Genomic DNA, 22,089 nt, shown 5'->3' with positions numbered 1-22,089 from the left:
TTGGTCTTTGACTATAACCTGTACCTAGATCCTCTCCTCCATTTCCAAATTCACCCCCTTCTGCTGGAAGGTTGCATGGAGCCTGGGGGTGTGTTCCATTCCTTCTCATCTGTGTGTGTTCTATAGTGCTCAAATAAAAGGTGTATCACAGCACAGTGATCTTTCAGAAGGTGGGAGGGCTGTTGTGCAAGCTACTTGCTGATCAAATAAAAACCATCTGCCTCTAAACACAGATAATCAAAGCAAAGAATGGGAGAAAACTGTTATCAACTCTCATTTATTCTTAAAATGGCACAGTAAGGGAACTCACAGCTTCACCTGCCCACACACACAAAGCAGTCTTACGGCTGTCAGTGTTTGAAATTAAACCCTGGTCAGGCTAATCACTTGATTACAGGACCACCTTTCCCTTTTTGAATATATTTTTCTCACTTCTTCCATTTTGAGATTACCTTGTTGAGGGCTGAAATCAGTATGTCATCAGGAACTCGGAGAGATGCGGAGCTTTGTACTTTCCTTGGAGCTGAGCTTATGAATTTTGAGCTCATCTCTAATGAGCACTATGACCTAGGGGGAGAAAAGAGTGTGATCTTACCTAACCCTTGTGGAAGTTAGAGCCTGGCCTGGGATTACTGACTTCAGTTTTGTGTTCACTGGGGATGGGCCAAGTCAAGTATCAGAGGCTGCATAAGTGGCAGAGATAGCCTGAGTTCCCCAGAAGGGGAGGGAGGCTTCAACCACACAGGACAAGTGTAAAATGTTTTTCTCACCAAGGAACTCAAAATAAACACTATGACAGTCCGAATCCCACATTACCTTGCTGCCTGAGAAAATGTAAAGTAAGTACCATCTCTAAGCTGGCCTGGAATTCCCCACTTGATGCTTTAAGCATCTCCTTGATGAGTGGAGGAGAGATTTGGCTGTCTCTATCTTTGAAAGGTGATAGAAATACTCCAGAAGAGCATGTGCCAATTACATGCATTAATGTCTCCAGCAAAACCCAATTCTCAGCTGAGGATATTGTGCAGACAACACCTCCCATCAAAGCACAGAGCATAAAACAGGATTGCAGGGTCTGACACAGAGGAGTGATAACTGAGGGGAGAAAGATTCCTGCAGTGTCCTGTGAGCTTCCCAGGGCTGTCACCGACAGGCAAAGGCTGTTCAGGGGACAAAGCTGGTGGCTTTGAATCCCTGACCTCCACAGATTTTGCCTTTGTTACATAAGAGTGAGAGTGCTGCCTCTAAAATGAGAAAGGGGAAGTTTTTGTGTTTACTTCTACCAGCTACATGCAGGAGTTACACAGGGACATTTGACTTCCAGTTGTTTTGAGGAGTGAGGGCTACCTCTTACATATTGGGCATTTGGAGAGTACCCAAAATTGCACTTGGTGTGAAAATTGATGTTTGTATGCTTGGGAAAGCATAGGGACAGTATAATTATGTTATGTATAGATATCTGAAGTGACTAGCATTTCTTATCTGGCCTTCTACATAATGATAAGAATGAACATAATGATAAGAATGATACATAATGATAAGAATGATACATAATGATAAGAAAAACCTAGGAAAGATGTGGCTATCATACCCTTTTTTCTCTAGTCTATTAGACATTAACCAAAAGGAAAAGTCTTGGGATCTGGCCCTTTGTTGACATAATTCCCTACAGACATTGAATGTACATCTGTTCTCTTCTGATCTGTTCTGTGCATCAGATCTCTTCTGCCAGGAGAAGGGGTTCATGTCCACCAAGGGTCTCTAACCCTTCAAAATACTGGCAAGAAACAACAAATTGCTGTTGGGGCAAGAAAATTGTTGTAAACCGTGAACTGCAGAAGCAGCTCTGAGTGTGTGCAGCTTTAGAGATGAAACTCTTCCCTCTGTTCACATCTCTCTGTCAATGTCAGAAGAAAGCAGTCTTGTTCCATGGTGCTATGCTGCTGTCCCATGTGACATTCCAGAGGGGTGGGTGTCTAGGCCAGGACATTGGCATGGCTTGTTGGGACAGGCTCTCCTCTTCTGGTATGCACCTCTGCCTTTTCCCATGGGGATTTCTGGAGAAGGGGGATGGGTGTAAGAGGCATCCAGCCAACCTGTTCTACCTGTTCCATCCCTGGGTCTAGCTCCATGTGTGGGGAGTGCTCCATCCTCCCTTTGAGGTGCAGAGATTGGATCAGTTTCAGAGGAAGATTCAGTGGGCAGTGAAACACAAACACATCTGCCCTCAGCTTGTGTGACTTGACAAAGCCAAACTGCCTCCAGTGAAGCTCTGTGGGTTTGTAGCAGCTGAAGAACTGGCCCAATAGCACACCAAGAGCTTCCGACTGCAGATGAAGCAATTCACTTCTATTATTAGCAGTTGGAGGCTTTTTGAATCAGGAAGAATGGCAAAATTGACTTCCTTTTTGTTGGGCTCCAAAGTAAAAAATGGAGTGTTGTTATGAGCAATGTTGAAAAATACCTCCTGATTTGGAGAAAATATCCTGTTGCTGAATTGTATTAATTATTTACCAGCATATTAAGCAACTGTTACAGATGTTGGGAATATGTGGAACATTAATAGACATTAGGATGAGAGATTAATTTAGGGAAATTACAACATGTTTCTGAAAATTGCATTAAAAGTTTGGAGTGCCCTGAACTGCAATATGACATGAACTGGAACTGAGAGCCTGAGAATCTGAATTCAATTTGTGACTCTGTCAGTGACACCCCATGTGACCTCAGGGAACTTATATAAGCTCTGTGTGCCCTATTTGCCTTTTGTTAAAGGAGAAGAAAAGAAAAAACTTTCTGTTTCTCATGTTTGCCTGCTTAGAGTTGGGGCCACTGATTCTTTCTGCAGAGCACTGAAAAGAATGAGACCTAAGTCTCTTTGTGAGGGGCCCTGGGCTTTACCACAGAAGTAATTTAAAAAGGAACAAATTCAGTAATATCTGGAATGCTGAATCCCAAAGCAAAATTAGAACAAGGCAGCTCTGGGCTTGTACACACAATGCTGTTTTTTAATTACTACTTCAATCAGTCATTATTTTTAAAACTAAATTACACTGATGTTTACGAAATAAATAACTACATATTTTATTGTCACCAGCAAAGTGCTAAAAGGAGAAGAAAGGAAATCCTGTGGAGACCTTCTCCAGTGGGAGAGCCCTTCTGGAGGGAGCTGCAGAATTAGGTCCAGCATTTGTTTACTCAGTCCTGATCAGTTTAAAGCACAAATGCTCCAAGGTTGTAGGACCCAGTGCTGCTTTGTTCTGAAAGCACAAGGGTGCAGTTCTTCATCTTCTGCACTTCCATGGAGTGCTGGAAGCTCTCTCTCATGATTTTCTTGGTCTGTGCCCCACAGGCCCAACATCCCTGCTGGGCTTGGGAGTCATAGCTCTGTGTTACTTGAAACTGCATTGCCTGTGATCCAGCAGGTTGTATGTGTTCCTCTGGGGCCTGGGTGTTAAGAAACACGTCTTCTTTCCCTTCAGGGATGCAAAGCAGCTGAATGGGGCAACCTACGACGGTGTATCATGAGATTCCCTTGGATTCACAGTTGGCTGTCTGCCCTGGATACAGATGGTGAGGGATGAGGGTAAATCCCTGAGGAGAGAGACCCATATGCCTGTGTGTGTTTGCCAGTTGTCCAGAGGGTCACCCGCTACAGCACCTCTTTAAAAACTTATCATTAAGCCCATCTCCTTTGTGAACTTTCTCATTATCATTTCATTGTGCTGCGCGGTGCTGGCCGGGCGCAATGAATATTGACTTCATGCTTGCTTTTCTAATTGAATTACAGGGGAGTAGGCTGAGCCACTGAAGTTTCCAGCTTGCAGTCCTGCTTCCCTGGCAGCCAACTGAATAGAGGCTGAAAGAAAAGCTGTTTGCTTGGGCATTATGGATAACAGAGACCTGTCACAAAGCTGCTACAATGATTTATTAAAAGACAGAATAAAAAGAGAAAGAGTCTTGCTCACTTTCAGCACCAGCTGCTTGCTTTGCTTGTCTTCTTTCCTTTCTCCTTTCTTCCTTTTTTTTCTTTCTTTTTCTCTTTAGCACTTGCTTGCTTTCTCTTTCATCCTCCCTTTCTTTCTTCCCCTCCCTCCTCTTCTCTCTTTCTCTCCCTCCCTCTCTCTCCTCTTCCTGATCTTGTCTTATCAAAAATAGAAAGAAAAAGTCAAAGAAAAACATATAATTTGAGCAAATGATTCAAGAAAAAAAAATCATTCTCCTTAAATAACAGGCCCTGCCTAAGACAGATGTGTTTATCATTATGGTCAAATCATAAAAAAGTTTGTCACTGTAGCTGCTCTAGCGAACAACATCCCATACATGTCCCTGCAGTGTTAGCCAGTCTTATTTAGGAAATCCTACTGAAAAAGCCACGAGACTGTAGTTTACCTTTTCTGCTATTGAATTTAATTGTCAAACTCTTACTGATGTAATAGGAGTGGAGTAAAGCCAAGTCTCAGTGGCTTTGCAAACACCATGCTGTATTATGTAGTTCACCAGCAATTCAATTTACAGTGGTGCAGCACAATGAGAAAGATCCCAGGATTGCTCATGGAACTGCTTTTACCAAAAAAACCCAGAGCTCAGCTCATGGTCCTTGATCAACATAGAGATCACTTGCACTTGTGTTGGGCTATTTTTCCCTCTTTCTTCAGTTTGAGTTTGCTTTTTTTCTTTTTTTTTAACTTTAAAATGTTTGATTCTGATAAAATAAGATCAAGAAACATAATTCTATTGAGTTACTTATGTCGAATGTTTAGCTCAAGGCTGTTGGACTGGGGGAACAGTTGTTTTGGTTTTTCCTTAAAATCTGTGCTAGATTATATTCCATATAGTTTATTTAAGGTGGCATTTCTGAAGTTTGGGCAGGAAGAGAGCTTCATACCCAGCTCTGGTAAGGGCCAGCCCAGGTCAAAAACATCCCAGCTCTTGCTTACTAAGAAGTTGTGCTTTCCCATTGAATTTGGGAAGAAGGTGTTTCTTCTTTCAATGTCTGCTTCCTTAGAGCCATTTTCACCCCCTAAAACCACAAGATCTTAGCCCAGAGAAAGCCATGTGCTCTCAAATCTCCAATTGGACAGATTTTTTAAAAATCCCACAGGAAAGTAGTGTTCATCTCTATTCAACTTATTCACACCTGACCTTTTTTCCTATCCCCAGGTTATCACCTAAATTTATACTTTACTTGATTAAACCATTATTGTTATCTTTCCTGGTTCCCTGTCTATCTTGTTGTTCTTTATTGTTTTCTTTCTCCAGTTTTATAGACTTTCACTTTATTTTTCAGATTTTCTAAAATCTTCTTTTGTTCAATTCTAGTTAGCCCCAGCACGGAAGTTTGCAATAAATTACTACAGAATAATCTGACTTTTCAGTGTCTGTCACTCTCCTTAGATTTAACCCTTCTCAGTGATTAATCAGGATTTAATCTTTGCTTGGAATAAGTTAATTGGTGACTGCTCTTTGGTAGCCACTAAGCTGTTTGCAAATAGAAGGGTTTTTTTTTGGTGACCTCATTGAAGATAGGGTGACAGGTGGATTTATTCTCAGGTTTACATCACTTGAAAGGGTAAACAGGAAGCTGCAGCCAGTGCTTTGCATTGTAAAGAACACTTCCACGGGGCACATGTGTGCTTTGGTAGGTACACCCCGTGCTGGAATGGAATGGCTATTGACTGAATCGGAAGTACCTTGTAACTTAATTAATGAGCTTCTGGCATTTGAATTATCAATACTTCATATCTTGTATAAAATAGCAGCATGAGGAGATGTGTGATTAGACACAGGCATGTGCACATACACAGCAACAGCCACATTGTGGGGCTCTGTGGGGCTGAAGACTTAGGTAGCCTCTCCTAAATAAAACTTTCAGAGATTGTACCTGACAGAGATTTACAGTCATGAAACAGAAAACTTCCTTATGCTAATAAAAGGATTAATTTCCTCTCCTCTGTCAGTGCTGGAATTGGTACCTGTGCTGGTACTGGAATGGGTATTGTTCCCACAAGGAATTGATTGCCCTGCTGGACACAGGCTGGAAAAACTCCTGGTGATTTCACTGGGACCAGGATGTCCTCCACCTGTTTTGTAACTCTTGTGAAGAAAACCTATTACCCATGTATGTATCTGTCAGCGAAATTAGCACCTGGGATTTAAATACTGTGACATGAGAACCATAAGTAACCAATGCACTAAAAAGCGGTATTACAATTTCTCTCAGCAGAGGAAGGATTTGAGTAAACAATCACAATCTTACACCATGTTTATCTTTAGCTATGTCAGAGATTGAAGAACTGAATATAGTTGTTTCCATGGCTAACTAGCTGGTCTGAGTAACAATTGAGCCTTTGAAGCAACACAAGGGATCCTGACCATTTTCTTAGATTCAGGGTCACTGTGGAAAGGAAGTTTTATAAGCCACCTACGCACTGTTTCCGCCTGGAATCAGAGAGAGAATCTTTCTGGATTACAGGCATTTCAAATCCATGAACCAGTTCAACTCTACAATTCATTCCATGAAGCTCAAGACAGGAGCTGCTTTGTGTGGCATTCTCCCATCAGGATTGGTGGCCATAAATCAAGATGAATGTCTTTCTGAATGACTTGCTGCAGTTCAGCCGCAGGATCTGGGCTGGAGGCAGTGACCGCGGAGTGAAGTGCTTTGGCCTATGGAATTCGGAAGGTCAGGGCTGGAGACCATGGTGCTTCCTCAAAAGGCTGTGAATCTTTATCACAGTGTATATTATTCTGGGTTATAGAAGTGTGCAAGAAGCAGAAGCTTTTTAATTGCTAATAATTTATTTTCAGCAACAGAGATCTCTGTGACTGCCCAGAGTTTGGTATGTTTTCTGAAGGATTCAAAAGGAAAGAAAATCCTTCCACTTTGAAAAGCACAATGCTTTGGCTAGCTCTTTATGTTGGCAGGGATCCTGTGCTAGAGTGAGTTCCCTGAAAGGCGACCAAATTGCCCACCACAGATAACTGCAATGAATAACACTCGCTGTCTTTGCAAAAAGACTGCTTATGGTTCCCCATCCAATCCCAGCACCCCGCAATGCATGGTGCACTGGAGTTTATTTGGTTTTTACAAGCTATTATTGCCATTCAGCAAAACTAATCTTTGAGAGCAAGGGGTGTTTTGTCAAGTGAAGGCTTCAGCTGCCTGAGTATGAGTCTGCTTTGCTCATTCTGGCAGCAGTTGTGAGCAACACACACCTTGGATAAACCACTGCTGTGAACAAAGCGGGGAATCAGGCTGAGAGGTGCTGCTCTGAGCGCTGGTACCAGCCTGCTGACTGATCCTAGATGTGTAACCTCATTTATTAGTTTCTCCTTTCCCTTCTGTCCTTAAGTCCTGTTTGCCCACACTGTCCCATCCCTGAAGCAGAGGTTTTTTCTATACGTTTTTACTGTACTTAAGAGAAGAGTCCTACTTCATGTCACAGATTTAGAATAGCTTCAGAGACAATGTTCCAGATGTGCTGGCCAAAGCAGTGGCCTCCAGAGCATGCCCAGCCCTGTCTGCAGGTGCCTGCTGTGTCAGTGCACATGGGTCCAGAGCCTGGACCTCTTTGCCCAGCTGGTAAATGGGCCACCAGAGATGGGGCTCCCTCTGTCCCTTGCTGCACCAATGAGCTCTGTTACCTCTGGTGGCAGCCAAGCTGGTGCAGCACTTCCAGAGCTGTTTGCTGCTTCTTCTGAAAATACAGTGGCAGGTAAATCTTTGTGTTTCTTCCTGAAGACAAGGTGCCCAACTTTGTCAGACCTCTGGCATGCAGGACTGCCTGGAAGTTTATTTGTCTGACATCATCCAGCAGGAAACAACCTAAGAGGCTCTGCTCAACTACAGCAACCTCTCAGTTTCTAAAAATTAAAATTGTATACAGTGGCTTTTGAATACAAGTATAGGAATATTTATCAATCCATTTAATTAAATAAGTCTTTCTTAATTTAACAAGCTCTGCTCAGCAGGGTAGTGATAAATGCACACAATTTCACACTCCTGACAGGCATGTTTAAAAAGGAGGAAGGGAGGGAAGGGGGGAAAAATGCAACAGAGCTCCCTAAATGGTAATTCAACTTAATTTTTTAACAAGACTGTTTTGGCTTCAGAGTGATTCCATGGCCTACAGCAATGATCAAAGTGGTGCCACAGTGGTGAGTCTCCTACAGCCAGAGCACTGTTGAGTGTGCTGCAGCAGGCTCTGCCGTGCTTAAACCAGGTTTCCTCTCAACCAGGTGCTTCACTTTCCTGCATCAGAGCTACTGGGCTGACTGCATGTTCAGCTCCCTCACCACAGCAGCCCACAGCTTAATCAGGACCCTGAGAGGTCCAGAGAAGGGGTGTCAGAACAGAAAGATAAGGTTTGTAGGTGTTTGAAGGATTGCCTGGATGTACCTTTCTGGCCCATCAGTTAGCTACATCCTTTCTAGCTGTCCTGGGTGCCTCCATATTGTTTAGATCTTTTTCAGTCTAATGAATTGGGGTTAATACCAACAGGAACAACGTCTTGTAACCAGCAAAGCTATTCCATTTCAGTACGAAGAGCTGGCCCTGCACGCTTTGTGCCTGCTGCACAGGAGCAGCGAGCTGCAGGACACTGTGTGTCATCACCACCTTGCTCTGCGTTGTCAGCAATGCCCAGGGTGGTGTTTATGTACTGTGCTGGTGAGCTCTGTACCCACTCCTCAGGGGAATGTTTCAAGGCACAAAGAGTGGAGAATTTTAGAGAACCTGGTGCATTTCTTAGTGTACATGAAAACTGTTCAATACTGGCAGAGAATTGCTCTGTGCTTAGACCATTTATTAAAGTCTAGACGCAACATAAAAGCACGTAAATTGGTTCCAGTCATTGCTAGTAAAAACTTCAGCTCGAGCTGGGAATTGATTGGTGAATCTCACAGCGTAATTAAAATTGACTGTTAAAGTTTGTCCCGCTTAATTGGTAACACTTTCTTTGGAAGTCAGTGAGTTAGGATTCTTGATGGATCATTTAAAGGAGTTCCTGTGTATATGATCAGAACTCAAATGCAGTTTTATGGAGAGGTTTACAGTTATGTTCCACCCTGGTGGTCTTTTATCCTGTATCTTTCCTATTTAAGATTTATGCTGTCATTCACCACAGCCTAATTGTGTTTTGATAAAAATGAAACGATTGATGACGCATTTCAGACTGAAAGCTGATGACATTTTGAAGCTTTCAGTAAGATGATCTGCAATACTGTGTTGCTCAAAGCCCCTGTCTCCCTGCAAGCCTGTATTTTTATTCCAGCATTTGTTAGTCAGTTTTGTAGGGATTCGAATAGGCACCTATAACTCCTCTCTGAGTGTCCTGCCAGCAGTGTGTTATTCAGTTTGCCTAATAGCTCATGCAGACTTCTTCATTCTTTCTTTAGGAGGAGGGAATGTGTGCAGTGTAGTCTTTGTGTTTAGATTATTTTAAGAATTATATAAATTTAAAGTTACATTTTATGATAAAGCACATCTTATCCTTTGAGTACCAGACAGCTGGGTTTTTGGCGTTGTTTAGCTCCTTAAGGATATCCTTCCACAGTCTTGGTACAGACCCAGTTCTGGAAGTTGGTGTTATAGGATGGTACTACCGGACATACTTAGCTCTCTTTAACATAAGCTGTCTTGTCCTGACTAGCCATGGACTTAATCACAGCATTAACTGCTCTTCTGAATCAGGCACTAGAGATACACTTAATTCTCTCCACAGTCATGGTATTTTTAGCACATGGCATCCAGGGCTTATCATTAGCAAAATGTAAATGTGTCAGGGGATCGTGGATGGGCACTACAGAAGCATTGTCACCTGCTAGACTCAAGATGAGGAGCTTTCATAACTGTGATTAATGTCCTACAGAAAAGGCAGGAAGACACTCAGGTTACTTGTCTGGAAGTGATGCACTCCCACAGTTGGAAATTGTTTTGGAAGACACAGTTAGGTACTTGCCAACATCTGGTGTCGTGTGAAGAACCTACAGACCACAGAAAGAGTTCACTGAACCTCATCAACTTGCCATCAGAGCTGTGAAAACTAGGGCCAGTTGGACCCTCACATGCCCTGGTACCCTGCTAACAATGCACATGGACAGAAATGCATACATTAAACACTTCCTGTGTCACCACGATGGGCTCAGCAGTGCTGGAAGCAGGAGATCAAGGTCAGTGCTCCATGCAGCTCTTCGGAAGCAAGTATGGTGTCACCTGGACTGCTGCCAGGGCATCCTGAGGTCAAGCCCTGGAAGTTAAAGAAGTGTTCAAGAATAATGCGTGGGTCTGATCCCAAGCCACTGAAATCACTGGGGATATTTTGTTGGTACCAGCCTTGGTGTGTCACTGGCCCATGTTTTACCTGCTTCTAACAAAAGAATTTTAGAAGGATGTAAGGTGTACTTCAGTAGTAAATGAATGCTTAGATGCTCTTGCAGGTCATTCTGGCACCCTGACTAGGGGCTTCTGGTAACAGAATTTCAGAGCTGCGCAAATTATATCTGGACTTCAGAAGTGTTTCGCTAAGGTTAAGCTGCCTAAATAGTCCTTGCTGGAGCAGGGACTCCATTAAAATGTTGCAAATGCTTTTATTCCATATTATGTTCTGTACCATACTGCGTTCTTTTCAAAGCCACAGAGCCAAATCCCAACCTCAGCTTCAAGCCATTGAACTGCAAACAAGTGAGGACTCAAAAAAACAGGCAAGTATTATATTTTGTGGTGCATGTGCCATTTATACAGACACAGTTGTCTTTCATTATTTCATCAACTTTAAAAGAAACAAAGATTTCTTTAGTAAGTTTCAATGTCATCTTTATACCTCTCTGTTAAAGTGATGGCAAGAAAGATAATCCAGGTATTATCATGAATTGAATCTCAAGCTGTGTTTTTGACAGTCCTGTAAAATATGTCAGGAGGGATTCTGAATGACATTTGTGTCTTCTCTTGCTCTTGCCACAACAGGGTCATTCCCAGTGGCTGCCTCATGGCTGTCTTTTTTTGTATGCACATTTATATATATTTATATCTAGAATGAGTGGGCTTGGACGGTACCTTTAAAGATTGTCTAGTCCAGTCATGAAGATCATGGAGTCCAACCCATGTACACACACTCACACAACACATCCAAAGACCTTCTTGCACACTCTCATAGCCACAGCACTGAGCTGATAAATTGTACTCAGGATGAAGAGTTATTTCAGCTCTGAAATGCACCCTGCAGAGGGCGTAACACAAAGGGTGTCCCACAATATGTTGGCCCTGCCATCCTTGACAATGACCCCTTGGTTACTCAGTGTCTCTTTGGCTTTAAAATCTGTCCCTAGTATACGAAAATATGAGCTCTCCTTGATTTGGCCGTTTTCTCTGCTTTTGATAGAGGATCAGTGGGAGAAAGTAGTGATGAGAACACCCAAAGAGATTGCTTTAAGCATATTTGATTTTCTTTTCATGTATGCAATACATTCCGATTCCTTTTAAGCAGCAAGGTTATTTAAAAGTGCCACACCAGAGGTTTTTCCTTTCCCCCTCATTCAGTTCCTTAAATCTTATTGTCATCCATGTTCCTCTTGAGAAGCAGAGCAGCTGCTTGGGGTCTGCTTGTGTGGTTATAATCCCATTAAAAAGCCCTCCATTATGTTGCTAATATATTTATAAAGGAACTGGTCACCTGGGATTAGTGGTTGATTCTTCTCCCTGGACATACTGTACTGAAACAGAATTATTCCTGATCCCCTGGCTTGTTAGATACTACCAGTTGCATTTGTCATGGTGCCAAATTGGCTGAAATAGATGAGCAATTAATTCAGAACATGCTTTCCTGTGTTTGGAAAGTCCTTGTAATAATTCCTGACAATCACCTTCTCATCAGCTCTTTCCTGATAGCAATGGGATAGCAGATATGCTGGGGCTTTGGGAAGTTATGGTCTTTCACAGGAAATATGAAAGGCATTGAAAGAACATCCTGACAGAGAAGGTGAGGAGTCTGACAAAAAGGAGCCCTGAAAAGCAATTTCAGAAGGCATTATCCTGTAGGTTTTCCTCAGCCATTCCCAAGCATGCAAAGCTAAGGAAGACAAAGTAACTTCTGGGGGGAATTTGCAAAGCCACTGGTACATCTGTGCTGTTACTTACAGATGTGACTGCAACCACAGGGACACTTCTGAGGTCACTTAGACTGGTCTGACTGGGATATGGATCACAGCAAAGCAGAGGCCACACAGATTCAGCCAAGGCTGCAAAACCCACTTGAGATGGCTGAGTAAGTGCTCAGGCACTGATCCTGCAGGAGGATTTGTGCTGTTCCTGCCTTTTTGTGTCCATCAGTACTTGATCAGAAAATTTCCAAGAGGGTTTAAAGGCAGGGTCTTTCTCACTTTCAACACCATCTAAGGGCTCACCTGCAGTCTTCCTCTCCACGAGAGGAATCGCTGATGTGCTAGAAAGAACTCTTTTCTGAGTCCTTGTGAATCCCAGTCATCATCCCAAACCTTTTCTATCATTTTGACCAGCTTCAGAGCAAGAGTTCTTACAGCTCCAGCCACCTGTGAAGCCTTTCTTTATCTACACATCAATCCTCCATCTCAGCTGAAATTGTATCTCTCTTTCCTTGCTTCCATTTCATTGGTTCATTCTGCTCCTGTTCTTGGCTTCTCTCTGTATTTATAGCAGTTACGTTGTAAAGTGTTTCCAGATCCAGGCCTGGGGGATTTTATTTGAAGTGATGTTGGAGGATGAGCACAATAGCAAGGGCTCCTGACCTAACTAATGCTGGGTTGTTTCTGCCTACTCCTCTCAAGGAAACAGGGACCAGGGAATGGCTAGGTCTGCCCTGGGAAGCAGAGTAGCCCAGCCTAAGGAAGGATCAGCCTGAGATGGGGAACCTCAAGTGGCCAAGGGCTGTGTCCACAAAAGCAACTCCACTCTAAGAGTATCTGAGCTGTGTAGGGGCCAGTACAGCTCTGTCATGTGTAAGTCCATCTCTCTTGAATATCTGGTTTTGATTCCTGCTAACCATGTCTTTCTTCATACACTTCCTTTATTGTACTCATAACTGGGCTGTGTCCTTCTGAAAGGCAGTGTCTGAGCCAGCTAGTCTATAGGAGAAGAACATCACTTAAATACCTCTTTTGTATTTTAAGCCCTGTTGTGGTGTGTAAATTTGTGATAGAAAAGCACAATTTGGAGGATTGTAAAGCACTAAAAGCACTGTCTATAGCTAGAGCAATGAATAATGGGGATACAGTTGGTGCAGGAGGAGAACAAAGCTCTCTGCAAAAAGTAGCTGTTCCAAAGTGCAGTCTAGCTGCTTTAACCAAAATGTCTAATGTATGGCTTGCCAGTGCCTTCAGCTCTCTTTTCATTTTCCCTTAGGGGAAAAAGTTCCCTGGAACTGTTGTGGTCTCCTTGCATTGCTAAGCTGGCAGTGAATTCCATGGAGCCTCTTGCCAAAGGTGTCAGGAAAGAGCTGCTCATGGCAGTGAGGTCCCTGAGTAGAGCACAGCATGTGGACCTTCAGCTGTCTGCAGCTCTCAGAAAGTCCCCAGGAGCTCCCCTGTGTCAGGGACACCATTCTGAGTAGATTTGAGGCAGTTCTTAATTGCTCTGGGAGGTCAAACCATTCCTGCTGGCCACCAGGACTTGAGGCGGAAAACTGTCTTTTACTCAAGCCAGACACTCTTCAGTCATGGGTTGAATGCAGCTTGGTGGAAGCAAGGGATCCAGCCCAAAGGTCTGTTCAAATGTTTCCATTTCATGTGGCTTGGTATTGTAACATTCTCCCGTGGTTCTAACAAGTTGTGCAGAATTGTGAAGCCAAAGCAGCATTCTTCCTTTAAAGTTTCAAAATTAAGAAAAATGGTTGTGGGGTTGGAAACTTGGGAGAGATGTGCTGTGGTTATCTACTGGTCCAAGAATAAAATTCCTATGGCTCTGTACAAAAGCACGGAGTAGTTGCCTATTAAAAAACAAAATTAAAAAAAAAAAATTCAAGTCAGGATACCTTTTTAGTGGCAGCTGGACAATGTTTAGAGGATTTGAGAGGCCACACATTTCCTTCTCGTGTGCCTCTGCTATTCCCGTAAGTGCAAGAAGTGCAAGTCAGATTCCCTGCCAGGGGAGCTGGACTGACAGGATGAGCAACAAGCCTAGCCTGGGCTGGTTTTGGAAAGGAAGCACACCTCGGACATGGGAAGTGCCTGAGTGCAGCTGTCCTGCCTGGAGTGTCAGCCACACGGGGCCTTTGGGGCCAGGACAAATCAGATGGTCAACCCCGCAGCCAGAATCCATTGCAGCATCCTCAAGGGCACGAAAGTGCCTCGACAGCCCGGGTGGTTGTAACCTCAGTGGTGGGGCTGGCAGGACATACCCTACACATGGTCATGTTTGGAGCAGGAAGGATTCAGTGGCCTCTAGTTGCTTTACCCAGAAGGAAGAGGCCAGACTCTTATCTTTGTGGAATAAAGGAGGTTACAAATTGGCTACCCATAAAGAGGGTGATCCATTCATACAGGGGGAATCTAGGCTCTCTGTGGGATTGATAAATGACTCTGAGAATGAGTAAAAATAGCTGGAAAAAGCTTTTAAGTTTTGTTTAAATTTAACCATCAAAAATCAAAACATTAGAGGGTGTTTAGAGAAGTGCCTGAAACTTGGAGACCCTGAGAAGAACCAGAGAGGGAATCAAAGAGCCTGGAAAAAAAAAAAAAAAAAAAGAAAAAAGTAATAAGGCGAGAGAAAGAGAGCGAGAGATTAAGATTAAACAAACCCGTCTGGATAAAGCTAATCAACTGAGAGCCTGCTCCATTGGCATCAACTGGATGAGTATTAGGGCCTCAAGATGTTACTGGGAGGGAGCCCAAAAAATCTATGTTTTGGGTTGGCTGGAGAAGTCTCGGCCAGATTGGGTGATGTGGCAGAGCCTGCTCTGGATGAAGAGGTAAAGTAGTGCTGTTTGGGGAGGAAGGGAGAAATTATAAAGGCCCCAAACATCTACATGTGGTAAAATTGAATAATGGAGTGGCCAAAGGGAAAGGAGTTCCTGGCAAAGTCTGGAGTATTTATGAAAATCCAAGTAGGAGTTTGGAGCATTAATATTTATTGCAGTGCTGTCAGTTGTCAGTGCTGAGAATCTTCACTTATGCCATGACAACCTGTTTTTGTTCCAGTGGCCGTAATTCAACCTCCTGTGAGGTTCCCCTGCCTCCCTGGTTCCCAAGTCACACATGGTGGCTGGTTAACTTGTTCAGCACTGGCTGCTCAGCTTCAGTCTTGTATCTGATTTGGGTGAAGAACAGATTTTGGCTGCTACAGTGCCTCTTGCCGAGACAGTTTCTCCTTCCTCATAGCTCCTGCTAAGAGATTCCCAGTGGTGCCAAAGAAAATAGTGATAATGCTAAGAAACAAGGACAGTTTGGCTGTTAGGAGATTTACTACACTCATCTTTTTTTGTGTGAAATTATGAAAAATGAACACAAGTTTGTTTTGTTTAGCTTTTTTCTCTTCTTTTCTAATTTTAGTGTGATTCCTTCAGTTATCACTGCTAACACTGACCACTGGAACCTCTGGGCAGGCACTGCTTCTTTCATGCAAGGTCCTGAGCTAGATTTCCTTGACTCCAAGATCAAACCCTCTGGTTGAGCAGTGAGGAATTCCTGCAAAGATTTGCATGTGCTTCATCTTACATGCTGGGCCCAGCTGTTGAGCCTGGTGATGGCAAGGAGCCCTCTCTCTCCCCTGCATGGGACTTGCAGGCTGCCAGACCCTGTACAAGGGGAGAGCAGATGTGGCTGGCGTGTTTCTCCCCTTCCCTGGTGGAGCGGGGAGGGAACGCTGCTGCAGCTCCACCCTCCACAGCATGCCAGCATTGCCGAGCCTGCGAGGGGAGCAGGAAGCTCTCTGCTAAGAAATCAGCACTGACCCAGTACACATCATTTCACAAAGGACCTGTCCCTTTCCACCTTTTCCTGCTTGCCTTGCTTGTGTCTTGGTGTGGTGCCCTGCGCGTGGGCTCAGCCGTGGAGTGCCTGTTCCGTCCTCTGTTGAACTGGAAAATGCTCCTGATGGTGTGTGATATTCCAGATGTGTGTCCACCTTCACAGGGCCAGCAGCTCAGTCTATGCAGGGCTGTTACACACCGCAGGTCTTTGCTGTGCTCTGCTCTACAAGCACAATTCATCCTGTAGAGCTGAAGAGGCAGCGGCGCCAAGAGGACATCAGAAAATCTGAAATGGATCTACCTTTATGAGAAGACCAGTGTAGGACATGCACAGGAAAGAACTCCAAAAGTAATTCCTCATTTCTCATCTAAAGGCTTTAATTAACCTGAACACTTATGCTCTGGTGCCGTGTGTACTTCAGGGACCAGCTCGATGGCACTCTTCCTGCTGCCAGGAGAGTGGGAGCATGACAGTTCAGTTATTGCTGTGCATTGTTAATGTGGTTGATCTTGGTCCAGCTCCAAGAGAACCACTAAGCAATCATGGAAAATGAAGAGTAACACATTTTTAGAAGGATTCTGGATAATTTTGGCTATAAAACAGGCTGCATAATCTTGGCAAAAAGTGGATGAATTCATTATCTGCAAATAGTGGAAAATATTATAAATGGCAGTAAATGAAATAAATGGGTGTTTCCACTGTAATATGCTATTCTCTGAGCCACCCAGAAAGAATACAGCTTGGTTTACTGGGTGGGTAGTCCTAGATGAAGTGAAAGATCATGTTCGTATGCTCAAATACTTGTTTGGGAGTTAAATATTTTATGCCTTTGTTGCAGAGGGAAATCTATACATTTTACATTTAAGAGGCCGTATTTTATGGCCACAGATGGATGCTGGAGTGAAGTTAGAGTTCTATATGTGCTGTATATCTGTTTGCATTCCTCAGCTAACCACATTTTTATTTGCTCTACTACACCTTCAGGGTTTGGAGACCTCAGTGACTCCTCTAATGGAAAGTCACCGACCCTCCTTATATGAAGAAATTGATCTTCTGTATGTTTTGAATTTGTTTATGGGCTAACACTCTTGCTGTGAACACATGGAATAAAGTCCTGGCAACTTTTAGTAGAAAAACAATTGGATCCTAACAAATAGGATCTAGCTGAATGCTTTTCATTCTCTCTTGTTTGGTCTCAGGATATATCTTCCTTTTTGAGACTCCCTTCATTACAAAGCCCAAGTGTATCTTTGAGCTTGTGAGTAGTCCCAGCATCACTTGTAGGCCTAAGGTTACTCCTGTCTGAGGGTGTTTTGCTGGATAAGAAGCTCATCGTCTTGTTTAGGTCAAATGGACTTTCCGTTTGGCAGCAATATTGAGGGCAGTGGCCTTGGGGGGAGGCTGCAGCTGTGGGATGAAAGCCGTGGGTTGTGTTCAGGGAAAGCAATCCCACACTGTGTCATTCTCCTCAGCTAGGTCAAGGTCTACCTGCTCACCTCAAAATGCCACCGGGTATCCCCAATGGCTTTAGGGGAGCCAGAACCAAGGGTGTATGGGCTGGCCGTGCCATGTTTTGGTTATTAACACCCAGAGCCTTTATCAAACAGCCCTTGGTTTTGTCCTTTGGCCTTGCAGTCAGGTACAGCGACAGGGTGACCACCTCCGCTGATTAAGGGGTTGTTTTGTTATGCCATTTGTAGGTTGTTATTTTTACTTCTTAATCAGATGGTTACCATTCCAGCTGATACTTCTGCTTCCTCCTGTGCTGCTTAAAGAGTTGCCTCCATGGTGCCTGGATTACACCTGTTAAGGAAGGCGTTTCCTCATATACTTGGATAAGATCATGGATGTAGCCACAGCAGATGAGCAACCCCTTTTCCCAGGAGCAAATACTATTACAATTTACTGTTTTGCAAAGAAAAAATTGCACACAGAAACAAACAACTGTCTGTGCCCATGTTCACATCTGGCTCTTTATAAACATGCATACACTTTCCTATGTGCTTATGTATACATGCATATATATGTTTGTGCACATGTATATTTGAGTGTGTATATCTAGGTGATTTTAATAAGGTAAGCTTAAGAAGCTCTCACTGGCTTCAGAGTTATTACTAGCTCTACTGGTATTTTCACTTCAAGGATGGTTTAAATGTATGGCCACTGCTTGTATACATTTATGTACTGTGCTATGCATGGATAGATCTCTGTTCTCATGCCACGTCTGCTTTTGCAACCTCGGTTCTGCATTTATAAACAGCTGCACTCATAATCCTGCAAGTACAAATAATTGCAACTAAAGAGGTGAACATTTATAGCTAGCCTTTTCAAAGAAGTCTAAGGGAGTTAAGTACCCAAATCTCATTGAATTTGGTTACCTAATTCCTGTGGCTTCTTTGAAAATTCCAGCCTTAATTAACTAATTCAATCAACTATCTGTGAATCAAGTGGAGACATAACATGCTAAATTCAGTCAGTTTGGGTTGCACAGGAGCTACCTGAACACTTTTCAACTGAAACTTGAAAGGCGTCATTGTTGGCAAACATGATCCAGTAATTTCAGTGAAACAAACTGCAATGTGTAACTTCAGCATGGCTATCCATCCTCTTTTCAGTGTGGCTCACAGGGTCCTTAAGTTGACTGCTTTGTGTTTAGATTTACTAACAAGGGTGGATGGTAACTTCACAGGCTTTCTTCAGGCACCATACCACCTTTAGATGCTCCTGGGAATTCTCACTGAGACTACAGGAACAATAGCTCCTGAGAAAGTTCCCACGCTGAGCCATATCTGTGGCACTTTGTGGTCTGTGCCTTGGTGACACCTTAATCGTGGGGAGACTTTTGTGTTTAAGCAGATTGGTGTTCAAGGAAAAAACAAAGAGCGAACAAAGACAAAAACACAGAATGAAAAGCTTCTGAGTCTGCACGTTACCCTGACAAATACTTACTTCTATTCCATAACAGCTTTGCCTTCTTGCATTTTTTTTTTAATCCATGTTTCAAAAATCTTTGATGTGGTTTGTTTTTTTTAAATTTTCTTCTTTGAAAGCCTATTTTTCTAAGTATGGAAAGCCACAGTTTTAACAGTTCCCCTGTTTGTCCAGAAATAGTATCATTCATATTTGGCATCAGAAGGGAGACTACACTGAAGCCCAAATTTACTCCTATTAAATTAAACCTAATTGAAAAAAGGCAAAGACATTCATTAACTAGTTAAACAAACGGTATTAAATTTACTTTTTTTATTTAAGAGAAGAAAGAAGACATCTTTAACTGAAGAAACATAAGTGGAAGAGTAGCTATTAAAACATGTGATGGAAGAAGTACACATTGCTGAAAACTTAAGAAGAAACCACAGACGTGTATAACAATAAAATAAATGTACCTTCTTGGCCATTTCTCTTCTCTGTTATTTTGTCAGATGTTTCTGATTTGAATAAGAGCTTTCCTTCATGTTCCTGAGCTTCTCCTTCCATTTGACTTTACATTGAAGTCATAAACCTGTTGTCATGGGAACAACTGTGACATCACAGATGGAGCGTTAACTTCACCACAGGGCAAAATAAATGAATGTGATGGCCTGCGAGGAGAGAGAACCTCTGTTTGAGCCAAAAGCCAAGCTTATCCGAGTCTTGGCCCAGAGCCCGGTACCCCCAGAGTCCTCAGTGGGATCCCAGCTCTGCTCTCTAGGTACAGAACAAACAGTTCCTCGTAACAGGGACCCTCTCTGGGAGCTGAGTGAGGGTCTCTGGGGACAGGACACAGCACAGAAGAAAGGAAGCATTATCAGCTGGGCTTCAAGATTGGAAAACCGATGAAGAGAGAGAATAAGCAACTTTACCTCAGGTCACAGGGAGGATTTGAGGCAGAGCCCAGAACTGTGCTCCGATAACTCAGCGAGGGCTGCTGGAGATGCTGAAATGCAGGAGTCAGAACCTGTTCCTACATATCAGTTCCTGGAAGTCTTTCCCAAGCTCTCTTCAAAACTGACAAAATATGCAAAAGGCAGTAGAGCTTGGGACAAGTTGAAACATTACTGCAAGTCTTTTAAATGGTTCAAAATGTCTTTGCCCTCTAGGAAAGTTTGTTTTAGGAATCTTCACAATCACATATGGGGTGAAGTCTTCCATGGCAGCGTTCCCATGTTGTTCCATGGGCCCAAGATTCCATCTGTGGCTTTTAAGGAGCAACAACCCAACACCTTGAGTTGCATTCAAATATAAAGAAGGAGCAGATCTGTTACAGAGCATAAATACAGCAGCTGTTATGGCCAAGCTGGCCAACTAAATGGTCTCAACAATTCCTGTGTTTTGGCACACTGCTGGCACTCTGCTAATGACCTCAAGAAATTAATCTGAATCTTTAACTGCTGCTGCTATAAAGGGGTGACATTGATCCCTCACAGGTTTCACGTGTCACAGGTGGCCTGTGCTGAGGATAGGCACAAGCAGTGGAATACTCTGAAGCAGCACAAACTCTGCCTGCTCCGTATTTTCAGTCAGAAATCACTGTTTGGATATTGGCCCACAAGCTTGTCCACCTTCTGGGTTGTAGCTGGCCAAGGTATTTGGTCAGATGCTCCACTGAAGTCAGCATAAGGGCAGTGACCCCACTAGATAAGGGATTTTTGCCCACCATCCTGCCCCCACAGACACAGGAATCCTGCAGCTTTGCAGGAGTTAGGTGGAAGGGTGCCATGCCACACCCGTGGAACTGAACCTTTGTTGACTTTAATGAGAGCTGTGTGGCTAAATCCCACGCAACTCTCAAACTGGAGGGGTTAAATCCATTTTGCTTTTTGCCTGTTAGTCTGTGGTTGAGAAAAACAAAACTCCCATGCATTTTAAATTGTTTTAACTGATAAGTCTGGCCAGCAACTGAGAGTAAATCACAGTATCAGTGCACACCCACAACCTACCTAGTTTGATATATGTCTACATTTTAAAGTGACTTCAGTGAGTCATGAGAACAGTTTTAATTAAAAGGATTGGAAGTGTCAGAAAATTCTTATATCTTTTACAAAAGAAAGATCCCTCTGCTACCACTTCTGTGGGTAATAAACAACTGTGATTTGTGTAATGGAATCCAAAGGAGAGTTTATCTTCTGCCATGCAATTTTCTGCTTTAAATGCTCAAGTTTTATTGAGATACAGAAAATATAAACCTGGTATTCGTATTGCAGTAATGGTCTTATCATCTTAAGTTATCAATCTTTGTGCCTGCAAGAGCCCTTATATTAGAAGAGGCTTGTGCAACACATGACAGAAAACTAAAGGCAAGTCAAAAAACACAGAGTATCATAGTACTTCAGGACAAACCATATGGTCATTAATTTGGCAAAAGTCTTTGGGAAGGTGTGTACAGCATTGAATTGGTGAAAGCTGGAAAGTCATGTTAATTCTCAATTAAACAAAATGATGGCTGGAATAAAATCCTATTGTTCAAGCTCTAAATTCTCAGTGGGGCCACCCTGTCAAAATATGGTAGTCAGATTTGCCATGACGTGTCAAACGGTGAAAAGTATCAATCAAAAAGTCCAATAAATACAATAAAATCATGGGGTTATTAGACAATCAGTAGAAAAGGGAAAGGAATTTATTAAAAACTAGTTTACATTTGCAGAACTGAGTTTGAGTTGAGTTGTATCCACAATTCATTCGTATTTGGCTTCTGCAATGTTGAGTGCCCAGAGTTTGCCAGGGAAAATATTTATCAGAAGGAAATAAACCAAAAAAAATTCTTTTTTAAATTAAAATTTTTAAACTAAAAAGTCTGAACCAAAATCCAACCAGCACATCTATTTGATTTTAATATTCCACACGTGGAGTTTTCAACTTACATGCCTATTGCTTACCTGTATGGACAAAACGGATCTTGAGAATTAGAACAGATCAGGACAACATTAGAGAAGGAATACTGAACTTCCAGGTTTAACAGGAAATATCTGACTGTAAAGACAAGGATGAGCCCTCTGTGGGAATTGAACTGCTTCATGTTGCAGCAACTGAGGCCTTATCAGTTCCTCAGGGAGATCTGATGCTGACCCCATCTAAGAGACATCATATGATGCCAAGCCAATTGGATCAAATCCTATGGGGCGGCTGAACTGTTTTTAAATAATTCTCTCTGGAAACAAACACTGTCCCAGG

The 22,089-nt window shown here is 42.9% G+C and overlaps 2 long non-coding RNA genes across 2 annotated transcripts; one reads left to right on the top strand and one right to left on the bottom strand.

Moving 5' to 3' along the window:
* Positions 1-15,980: 15,980 nt before the first annotated feature.
* LOC128785877 (uncharacterized) lies at positions 15,981-19,413 on the bottom strand. Its single transcript, XR_008430077.1, has 3 exons — positions 19,326-19,413; positions 17,673-17,742; positions 15,981-16,187 (listed from the first exon to the last, which is right to left on the bottom strand). It is a non-coding gene; the product is annotated as an uncharacterized LOC128785877 (long non-coding RNA).
* On the top strand, positions 19,215-20,228 carry LOC128785878 (uncharacterized). The gene is made up of 2 exons (XR_008430078.1): positions 19,215-19,630; positions 20,019-20,228. It is a non-coding gene; the product is annotated as an uncharacterized LOC128785878 (long non-coding RNA).
* The last annotated feature ends 1,861 nt before the right edge of the window (positions 20,229-22,089 follow it).

Source organism: Vidua chalybeata, chromosome 3, assembly GCF_026979565.1.
Source record: "Vidua chalybeata isolate OUT-0048 chromosome 3, bVidCha1 merged haplotype, whole genome shotgun sequence".
Classification (NCBI taxonomy): domain Eukaryota; kingdom Metazoa; phylum Chordata; class Aves; order Passeriformes; family Viduidae; genus Vidua; species Vidua chalybeata.
The sequence above is the reverse complement of the archived record's forward strand: the minus strand, read 5'-3'. Positions and strand labels throughout refer to the sequence as shown.